The 11451-nt window shown below is 38.9% G+C and overlaps 1 pseudogene across 1 annotated transcript in view; it reads right to left on the bottom strand.

Moving 5' to 3' along the window:
• The window catches only part of LOC143635488 (potassium channel SKOR-like), a 57349-nt pseudogene extending 47298 nt beyond the window's left edge, over positions 1-10051 (bottom strand). The window contains exon 1 of the transcript XR_013154065.1: positions 9676-10051. The product of XR_013154065.1 is annotated as a potassium channel SKOR-like (transcript). The remainder of the gene's footprint in view (positions 1-9675) is intronic.
• Positions 10052-11451: the final 1400 nt, after the last annotated feature.

Consider the following 11451-nt stretch of genomic DNA (forward strand, 5'->3'; position numbering starts at 1 on the left):
GTATTGGAGATTGACAATTCATGTATCACCATGACTTTTCAAGTCTCCAACCTCAGAACATAATCGTAAATGGAATTTGAAAATCAACTATTCATGTATCACCATGACTTTTCGGATTTTCAATCCCCACAAACAAATATGTAAGTAAAACCAATAAAAATCGAAATTCAGCAAAAATCGAAATATCGCGAAATAAAACATAAAACCATACGCTGCGTCTGCGCAAGCATATTTATAAATAACGAGTAATTAACAATAAGCGCGCAAACATGAGATTTCTCTCATGCGCGAGAAGGGACTCTTAGGTATTCTAGGCCGTTACGTCTAACCACCTATCCTAAAGTCAACGGGCTCTGATACCAATCTGTCACACCCCGACCAAAGGCGGATTATACATCGGGGCGCCACATATTGTTTCATTACTCGTGACACTATTGGGTGTCAATATTTAATAAATATATTCATTCACGCATGCGCAACGTATACACAAGATATAAATAAACCAACATAAATCAATATATTATAAGGCAAAATATTCGATCAACAATAACTTGTCTTGATACATTTTAATCTAGGTCCAAAAGTAAAAACGTCCTACGTGTCCACAAGCTCCAAATGTAGCTACAGCAAACCTAAACATGTGTTAAAATAAACGTCAAACACTTGCGTGTTGGTGAGAAATCAAGTTTAATAGATAATAATAGATAACAATAATCACTGCGCGCAACACGTGTATGTCTGGTGTTTAACAAGGGTGTAATCAGATTGTGACCAAGCCTAAATAGATCATAGTTCCTAGTTCAATCCGTGCTCCCAAATGAGCACAAAAACAAGAAAACATCTGTGCAAGTGTAAACAAAGAAAACCGTAAACGATAGGTCTCCCGTGTTCATCTAATGGATCCATGAAAACTTCGGAATAGGCCGAACAAAGCGGTTAATGATACACACATACAAATAAACAGCCAAGTAAACGTCCTCAACACATGGGATACTGCGCGACTAAAATTCATAAACAAATTTATGACTCTAAGTTTGTATGAACACATGAACATCCCAAAACATTAAAGATAAAAAGGGATTAGGTACGAGATTACTCACTTGATAAACGATGCGGTGTAAGATAAAGCAAGAACCAACTTTAAACAAGCACAAGTTATCCTATAAATAAGATATTATTGGTTTAATGATTTGTTTTAAGTCTTGAAGATATGTTAGCATAATTAATAAGTAAATTATTATATATAATAAATATTACCGGAAAAGCAGGGCAGAACAGGGAGGAAGACGGAGGCAGAGAGAGGAGACGGCAGAGGAAGAACAACGGCAAGGAGCAAGAGAGGACAGGAGAGTTTAAGTGTTTGTGTGTGATGTGTTAGGAAAAATAATATTATTATTTATAGAGAAACCCTAGGGAACACAATCCCTAGAAAAGAGGAAAAGATCTTTAACAGGATCCAGCAAAAGATATCAAAAAGCATAAGAATCCAAAAGCAAAAGATATGGAGAGATATGGCAGCTGCAGGGGACAAAGGAAAGCTGACAGGGAACAGTAAACAGGCATGGGAGGGTCAGATAAAGGTACTGGTCAAAGCATGGAAAAGCAGATCTCAAAAGATAATGTCAGTCACTTTTTCTGTCAACCAATGGGGTTGGTGCGCATGCTGCGCCGAAAGTAACTTTTCAGACATAAGACAGGTTAGGTCAACAGCTCAGAAGATAAGACATCACAAAAGCAAACGGCTAGATTAAACAGAAGAAAAGACTCAAGGCATAGCGCGAGAAAGCTTGGGCGCGAAGGCAGACACAGAAGGTCAAGAGTGCGCGAGCGCGAAGGCAGACAGAACCAACCTTAACGCGTCGCGGGAAGAACTACATTCCTTAGCGCGTCGCGGGAAGAACGGTATCCATAGCGCGCCGCGGGAAGAACTAAAATCCTTAGCGCGCTGCGGGGACAGTTCGTCTCGCGTATCGCAGTAACATGTGGTCTTCACGCAGGCTTCCTTGTAAGGAGTCTGGCGCGTGGAGCTGCGCAGACAACCTTAGGCGGGAAGAAACAAAGGACAGAGTTCAAGGCTTAAGGGCGGGACGGCGACAAGAGGGAAAAGAAGGCGGAAAGAGAGAAGAGGGACGGGACGGCGGAAAGAAAGAGAGAGAAAGAGGCGGGAAGGAAAATATATTATTATTATTAAAAGTAAAATATAAGTATAAATAAATATTAAATCGTAAAAGAAAGAGATCGGATCAGAGAAACGGGTACCTGGGTCGGGTCGGATCGGGCAGATGTCACAGCAACGGTCGACGATGTTCGCAATATTGATTTGTTGGCTTGGTGGAAAGGAAAACAAAACGAATTTCCTATTCTATCCGCCATGGCTCGTGATTTGCTTGCCGTACAAGCCTCAACGGTTGCTTCTGAATCGGTTTTTTCTCTTAGTGGGAGGGTATTATCAATGCGAAGAACAAAATTAACTCCCGAGTCTTTAGAGGTTTGCATTTGCCTAAAGGACCATTTGGATGCGGTGGATCGGGTACAACACAAGGCGAACTTTGAAGACGAAATACCAATAGAGCGTCCTATTCATGATGAGGAGGCGGAGGACGGCCTTTCTTCCGATAACGAAGACGAGGGTGAAGACGAGAATGAAGACGAGGGTGAAGACGAAGAAGAGTAGTAATTTGTGTTTGGTATTTGTTTTAGTAAAATTATTTGTAACAAGTTTAACTAATATTTAGTTATGATTTGTTTAATAATAACTACTTTTGTTAGTCATGATTAATTTTTTTGTTACTTTTTTAATAACGACGAACATTTTATTTATTCAAACAATAACTACTACAAACATTATTAAAACATAAACGATACTAAACATAACAACTTAAACTAAAAAAAAAAGTTCGTCGTTTTAATCCGACGTTCTACAACGATTAAGCGTTGTCACCGGCGGTAGATGCTTGGGTTGTAGAGCCGGACGACTCTCCCACTTCTGCTTTTTTAGCATCCAAACTTCTTTTCTCTCGACAATACTTATTCGTATGTTTTCGTAATGTCGAGTTGGACCCTGCTTTAAGAAACTTCGAGCAATATTTGCAACGAGCCATCTTTTGTGAGTCGGTCATGAGACACAAATCGTAATGAACCCAAACATCGGGGCATCGTGTTGTTTCGATCACCATAACAACGTCGTCGTTAGTTGCCATTTGTTGTCGGTTTAAGCTTAATTATGTTTTGGAGTGTGTTTTTATAGTTTTGGAAGTGGTTTAGCAAGTACACACCATACCTTGCTATTTATTGAAGGTAAATAACCTATTTTTAGTAAAAAAAAACCGGTTCCAACGGTCGAAAACGGCTATATAGCCGTTGGAACCGGTTTGTAACGGCTATATTATTTGAAATTAAAAAAAAACCGGTGGAACCGGTTTTACGTAATAACCGGTCCCGGTTCCTAAAAGTTGGCATTTCGGGGCATCAGTTCGGGTCGGGAACCTAACCGGTTCCTGACTGGAACCGGTGCCATTTCCTACCCGGTGAGGAAAAAAACCGGATCTGAACCGGTTCGGGTTTTCCAAGTGTACCCGATTTGTGCACGTCTAATTAAGAGCATTCACATCCCATCCCCTAAATTTATGTGAGGAGAGTATGTAAATTATAGGGTGAGGTTTTGAGTGTTGTGAGTGTAAATTATAGGATGGAGAGAAAAATGTAGTAATTTTTTGTAAATTTGGGGAAACATTTGGGGAACATTGTTTGCCCCTATTTATTTTTTAATATTTGTTGGATTGGTTGTGAGTAGAGGAGAGAGAAAACTGTAATGATAAAGGTATAAAAAATATTATTTAATTGAACAAGAGATAGAAATGTAGTGTTTTTTAGTGTAGTTATAGAGATACGAATGGGAAATGGGATGAAAATGCTCTAACAATTTCTGCTACAACGCTCCATAATGTCAATCCTTCAAGTTTATTTATAACTAATAAGTTTTAAACAATATTGATTTTCATTTTTCAAACCCTTTAATCCAATTTATAAAATCGCTTATGTATCTTTATTTAGTTTTAAAATGTTAATGATAAATATGATGGTATTTTAAACTTTGATATGGATATGTACCTTTACTTTTAGCTAGTGTTCATTATACTTTAGACATATTCACTGTATTTAGACAAAAGTCATGTCGCACCGTGCAAGTAATGTTGGCGCCATAATAAACCGAAACGCTATCGACTGAGTTCTCATTGCTTTCCTGTCGCAACGCGCAGGGTCTACCACTAGTGAATTACTCGTGGGCATTGATTACGAGGCATGTAACTTATTTAGTCGTACGAGTAACGATTAGTGAACCTGCTCGTTACGATTAATTAGGGCACGTGGAAAGTTTTAATTGGTTCTACAAACTACTCGTGTGTTATCATAATATACTTGACACGACTAGTTTATAATACCTATTTTTGAAATTTATTAAAAATAACACCTAAAACTTGAAATTTGTTTTTATAAGCACTTATCTTCGGAAATCTCCCTAAAATAAAACAATATATGTAATTCAATCCCACGAGAATAATACTCTCACTAAGAGCCATGTTCTCTCACTAACCAATAGCCATTGCAATATTAATTCATACAAGACGAAACGACTAATTTCAATTGCAAAACTAATTTGCAAGTGGCGGGTCATATTATCAACACAATAATCGTGTTTATTTAATTTACAACTTCTAATAAGTCTGAAAAAACAACCGACACAAACAATAAAAACGGTGGGGATCTGATAGTAACCTTTAAGTGGGTCAACCTCCAAGATTAATAAGAATTAGGAAGATAAGATTTTTGAAACAATTTTCTCTGCTTTTTTTTATTAACTCAAACTTAACTTAAATACATGAAGAAATACGAAAAGTAAATGCATGAATAGTGAAACATGGAGAACATGGAGATAATGCAAACATGGATAAAATGTAAACGAGCATATCTAATCCTATAATGCATGCATGATTTTAGGGATCGATTGTTGACTTCTTCACTCCATTTTAACTAAGTCACTGGGTCGGGTTTGTTGGATTGGGTCAACGGTTATACGGGTCGTATCAATACCCACCCCTTCAGATTCGACCTTCTCTCCAAGTCGGTGACGGTAACACCGGGAAAATTTGGAGAGACGACCGGTTAGGTGCCCTTCAAAGTGACCTTCTGATCCATGTGACGGAATGTGAGCGATGGAACGGAAAAATTTGTTGTTATCGGTCCCAAAGAACGAAGCCAATCAAAACCCAAAATGAGTTCATACCCCTTGAAAGCCGATAGAAACAAGGAACTTGGATTGTGGTTTTGTTCAACGTGACTAGAACATTCGGGCGGAACCCGATACATTGTAGGGGCTCACCGTTGCCCATAAGAACCGGAAAGGGTGGTGTCGGATTGATGGACAGGCTAAGAAAGGATGCGACATGGGGTTGGATGAGGTTATGAGTACTCCCGGAACCCACGAGAATGCTACCTGGGTGATCTTGAATAAAATCTGTGAGTTTCATGGAAGTCGTGGTAGTCATCCCAAAGAAAAGTGTCGGTGAGATTGATAGGAAACATGGAATATCCGAATTATCCTCAAGCAATGGTACAGTGATATTAGTTGGAATCTCAACAGTGTTATCAACAATTAGTAAAGCTTTTGGTGGGTTACACCGGTGGCCTGGAACGTAACGTTCAGGACAACGAAAGCATAGGCCGACAGCTCGCCTCTGTTGCAATTGTTCCGGTGAGAGTCGCGCGGTAGGAAGGGTTGGTGTGACATCTGCCCGATCCGACCCGACCCAGGTACCCGTTTCTCTGATCCGATCTCTTTCTTTTACGATTTAATATTTATTTATACTTATATTTTACTTTTAATAATAATAATATATTTTCCTTCCCGCCTCTTTCTCTCTCTTTCTTTCCGCCGTCCCGTCCCTCTTCTCTCTTTCCGCCTTCTTTTCCCTCTTGTCGCCGTCCCGCCCTTAAGCCTTGAACTCTGTCCTTTGTTTCTTCCCGCCTAAGGTTGTCTGCGCAGCTCCACGCGCCAGACTCCTTACAAGGAAGCCTGCGTGAAGACCACCTGTTACTGCGATACGCGAGACGAACTGTCCCCGCAGCGCGCTAAGGATTTTAGTTCTTCCCGCGGCGCGCTATGGATACCGTTCTTCCCGCGACGCGCTAAGGAATGTAGTTCTTCCCGCGACGCGTTAAGGTTGGTTCTGTCTGCCTTCGCGCTCGCGCACTCTTGACCTTCTGTGTCTGCCTTCGCGCCCAAGCTTTCTCGCGCTATGCCTTGAGTCTTTTCTTCTGTTTAATCTAGCCGTTTGCTTTTGTGATGTCTTATCTTCTGAGCTGTTGACCTAACCTGTCTTATGTCTGAAAAGTTACTTTCGGCGCAGCATGCGCACCAACCCCATTGGTTGACAGAAAAAGTGACTGACATTATCTTTTGAGATCTGCTTTTCCATGCTTTGACCAGTACCTTTATCTGACCCTCCCATGCCTGTTTACTGTTCCCTGTCAGCTTTCCTTTGTCCCCTGCAGCTGCCATATCTCTCCATATCTTTTGCTTTTGGATTCTTATGCTTTTTGATATCTTTTGCTGGATCCTGTTAAAGATCTTTTCCTCTTTTCTAGGGATTGTGTTCCCTAGGGTTTCTCTATAAATAATAATATTATTTTTCCTAACACATCACACACAAACACTTAAACTCTCCTGTCCTCTCTTGCTCCTTGCCGTTGTTCTTCCTCTGCCGTCTCCTCTCTCTGCCTCCGTCTTCCTCCCTGTTCTGCCCTGCTTTTCCGGTAATATTTATTATATATAATAATTTACTTATTAATTATGCTAACATATCTTCAAGACTTAAAACAAATCATTAAACCAATAATATCTTATTTATAGGATAACTTGTGCTTGTTTAAAGTTGGTTCTTGCTTTATCTTACACCGCATCGTTTATCAAGTGAGTAATCTCGTACCTAATCCCTTTTTATCTTTAATGTTTTGGGATGTTCATGTGTTCATACAAACTTAGAGTCTTAAACTTGTTTATGAACTTTAGTCGCGCAGTATCCCATGTGTTGAGGACGTTTACTTGGCTGTTTATTTGTATGTGTGTATCATTAACCGCTTTGTTCGGCCTATTCCGAAGTTTTCATGGATCCATTAGATGAACACGGGAGACCTATCGTTTACGGTTTTCTTTGTTTACACTTGCACAGATGTTTTCTTGTTTTTGTGCTCATTTGGGAGCACGGATTGAACTAGGAACTATGATCTATTTAGGCTTGGTCACAATCTGATTACACCCTTGTTAAACACCAGACATACACGTGTTGCGCGTAGTGATTATTGTTATCTATTAAACTTGATTTCTCACCAACACGCAAGTGTTTGACGTTTATTTTAACACATGTTCAGGTTTGCTGTAGCTACATTTGGAGCTTGTGGACACGTAGGACGTTTTTACTTTTGGACCTAGATTAAAATGTATCAAGACAAGTTATTGTTGATCGAATATTTTGCCTTATAATATATTGATTTATGTTGGTTTATTTATATCTTGTGTATACGTTGCGCATGCGTGAATGAATATATTTATTAAATATTGACACCCAATAGTGTCACGAGTAATGAAACAATATGTGGCGCCCCGATGTATAATCCGCCTTTGGTCGGGGTGTGACAGTTGGTGTGGCAGCAGTGGAAGTAGGAAAAAGAGCCGAAGAAGCAGTGGTTGGTTCTGCTAAAAGAGCCGACTGTTTAGTCTCTGATGTGGTGGCCGGTGACAAGGAAAGTGCTGGAACGATGGCAGCAAGTTTGTTTTCCACAAGCTTGGAAAGACCCATAGCTTGTTGAAATGAAGTCGGCTTATGAATTGCTAGTTCCTGCTGGATATCGGATCGAAGACCCGAAATGAAACAATTGAGCAAGGCTTCTGGTGATAGGCCGACGACATAGATACTCAATCGCTCGAATTCCGCAACATACGCGATAATGGTGGTGGTTTGGCGGAGCTTGAACAAAGCCGCTTGGTGGTTCTCATAAGAAGATGGACCAAAGCGGAGTTAGAGGGCTCACGCGAACTCAGGCCAAGTTGTAAGGAGGAGGTTGTTGTCAAGGTATTTATACCAAATAAGAGCTTCGCCGGTAAAATAAAATTGAGCCAAGGAAAGACGTTGAGCGGGTTGGACGGAATAGTACTTAAAGTAATTTGTAGCTTGAAAGAGCCAATCAAGGGGGTTTGAACCATTAAAAGTGGGTAGGTGGATTTTTGGTGGCCGAAGGGTGGAGTTTTGGTTTGGTTGTTGGTTGTTGTTCGGTGGTGTGGTGCGGTTCGGTGGGGTGGGGTGTGGATTGTCGGTGGGTTATTCTTCGGCGATGTGGTGCGGTTAGGTGGGGTGTTGTTTGGCGGCAGGTTATTGTTTGGTGGTGGTTGTGATGGCGGAACAAGACGGGCGACGACGGCATTGGCGGTGGCGGGTAGCAGTGGCAGTAGGGATGTTGGATATGGCTTCAGTGAGGGCTGCAAGGGCGGTATTAAGGGTGGTTTGGAGAGCGTTAATTTGAGTGGTGGTGTGGGTGTTAGTGGCTTCAAGACGATCAAGGAAGGCTTGCGAAACATCATCGGCGGTTGAGGTGGAAGTATCTTTCTTGAAAGCCATGGGAGAGTTCAAGAATGAAAGCACCAATTAATAATAACCCTTGAGTGGTCAACCTCCAAGATTAATAAGAATTAGGAAGACAAGGTTTTTGAAACAATTTTCTCTGCTTTTTTTTATTAACTCAAACTCAACTTAAATATATGAAGGAATGCAGAAAGTAAATGCATGAATAGTGCAACATGGAGAACATGGAGATAATGCAAACATGGAGAAAATGTAAACGTGCATATCTAATCCTATAATGCATGCATGATTTTAAGGAATGATTGTTGACTTTTTCACTCCATTTTAACTAAGTCACTGGGTCGGGTCTGCTGGATTGGGTCAACGATTATACCTGTCGTATCAGGATCTCACTGCTGAACTCCAATCGAACAATCTAGTATTTAACGAGACTAAGCTCTGATACCAATTGTTGGTCCAGACAGATCAAACGAACGAAAGAACAAACGAATACGAGATATTTGGGTGATAACCATTGACTCTTTTCATATAATCTTAGGAACTTAACAAACGAACATCACAAACATACAAGTAGAAGAGACTCATCTTGACACAATAATAAACAATAATCTAGACCCATATTTATAACTCTACTAAACATCCTCTCCAATAGAAGTACTAAACTTTTTCTCCAAGACAAAATCTTTCATAAACATATTATAATTGAATTAACTAAGATAAAACACAACAGAATAAACCTTAAATTTATTGATAATTAAAGATTAACCTTGAGAACTCACTCAAGCTTTTTAAGCTCCGCTCAATTCAAACTTTTAACGAATAGTTACATGTTAACCAGTAGTACGACTTTTTTAACGAGTAATTATGTATGTCTCGACTCGTTCAGACCAACACAAGAATCTTACAACTACAATAATTGAAGTAAATGAATAATTTGTTTCCAATTTTGGAGTACTTAAAGTTTTGGTTGATAAAAAAGTTTATAACTTCAAACGTAATTACTTAAAATTAAAAATACTAGTAGTGATGTATATATTACCAATTTTGTGGATGAATAACAAACCGATTCGTGGTGGTGGCGGTGGTGGTGCCACTGTCGTTTGGTCGTCGCCACCTCCTCGATGGGCTGCTTTGCTCCTCCTCTTCCTCTTCTTCAAACTCGACCTCTTCTCTTGTGCTTGACTCCATTTTCAAGCCTCTAATAGTGATCATAAATCAACTAATAATATGTACATGCATGATATATACTCAATTATAAAGAATCATGCCTTTATAAAAAGAGATGAATAAAATATATTCTTAATTAGGGGACTTTGTAGAACTAACTTTTTTATATATTTAGGTTCAAGACTAAGGAAGTTACAAGAAATTTGATGTTAAAAAAATGCATGTTTTACCATTATTTTCTAGTATATCGATGTTATATGCGAAATAAAAAATACATTATTGGACAGCTTTATACTTAAAAATTAAAATAACTTATTATTGTATCAAAAAAAGAAAAAACTATCGTACGATAAAACTAATGGTAATTATGATTGTTGTTGACAAGAATAATATATGACAAAATGTAGTGGTAATAGAATATATACTCTTTTATCATGTCAATCTCATCCATGGAGGTGGTTAAAGATACAAGTAGCGTGTAAACAAAAAAGCATATTAAGAGAGAACTAGCGTATAAACACCAAGCTATTTTGTAAAGAGCTTGAAACCAGCTCAAAACCATAAACTGAAGTTTATCTTATTCTTCTTCTACTTTATTTATTTATTTATTTACTTTTTGTTAATTAAGATTTTAATAAAAAGGCCCAGCAATATATCACCACCGCCGACCACAGCCATCGTCCACAACCACCACCCGCCACCTCCACCCATCACCACCACTACCCATCACCGTCCACTACCACCGTCCACCACCCACCACAACCGTCAATCACCACCGTTCACCGCCTACCACAATCGTCTACCATCAATCGTTAACCACCGCCCACTTCCATAGTCCGTACACCACTACTAATTATTTTAGCAGTCTACAAACGTTAAATGACTTCTATCTATTGTGATATACTCCCTCCGTCCCATTATAAGTGTCTTAGTTTGTTTTTTCAAGTTTTTATTGTTTAACTTTGACCGACAATATTTTTGTTTGTGTTATATAATACTTGATGTAAAATATATGAACGGATTGAGTTTTAAATGTATTTTACATTGATATAATATTTATCAAGTATTATATGACACGAACAAAAATATTTACGGTTAAAGTTGCAAAAGAAAGACTTGAAAAGTCAAATTAGGACACTTATAATGGGACGGAGGGAGTATATGATAGGTTACTAGTTTTCAGCTTATGCAGAGGATATCCAGTTTATAAAACAAACAGTATAATATTTTCATATTGCAGACCTTTAGACCACATTTTCAGTTGCAGACATAAAATCAGATAAAATCAGATTGCAGACAGTTTTTGTTTTCAAAAACAAACAAACCTAACTCTTATCCAAACTGCCTCCTATCCAAACAGCCAACAACTATCACATTTTTCACCATCAGCCCATTCACTTCATGAGCAAAGCCTCACCTTTTCCACCATCATCCAGTTTTCACTTCCACCTTTTCCATGATTATCCACTTTTCACTTTGACATCATAACTACATAAATCAGTTTCCGGCTCCAACAAAGTTTCGGCAATCAGGTAACATATATGTAAGTTCTTGACAACTCAAAATACACGATTTCTTCTTTCCGATAACTCCATATAACTTCTGCAATTCATTTTTATATTTTCAAGGGCCTGCAAATATGTAGTAC

Source organism: Bidens hawaiensis, unplaced genomic scaffold (genome assembly GCF_021521415.1).
Source record: "Bidens hawaiensis isolate Kalapana, Puna unplaced genomic scaffold, B.hawaiensis_p1.1 tig00000536_1, whole genome shotgun sequence".
Classification (NCBI taxonomy): Eukaryota; Viridiplantae; Streptophyta; class Magnoliopsida; order Asterales; family Asteraceae; genus Bidens; species Bidens hawaiensis.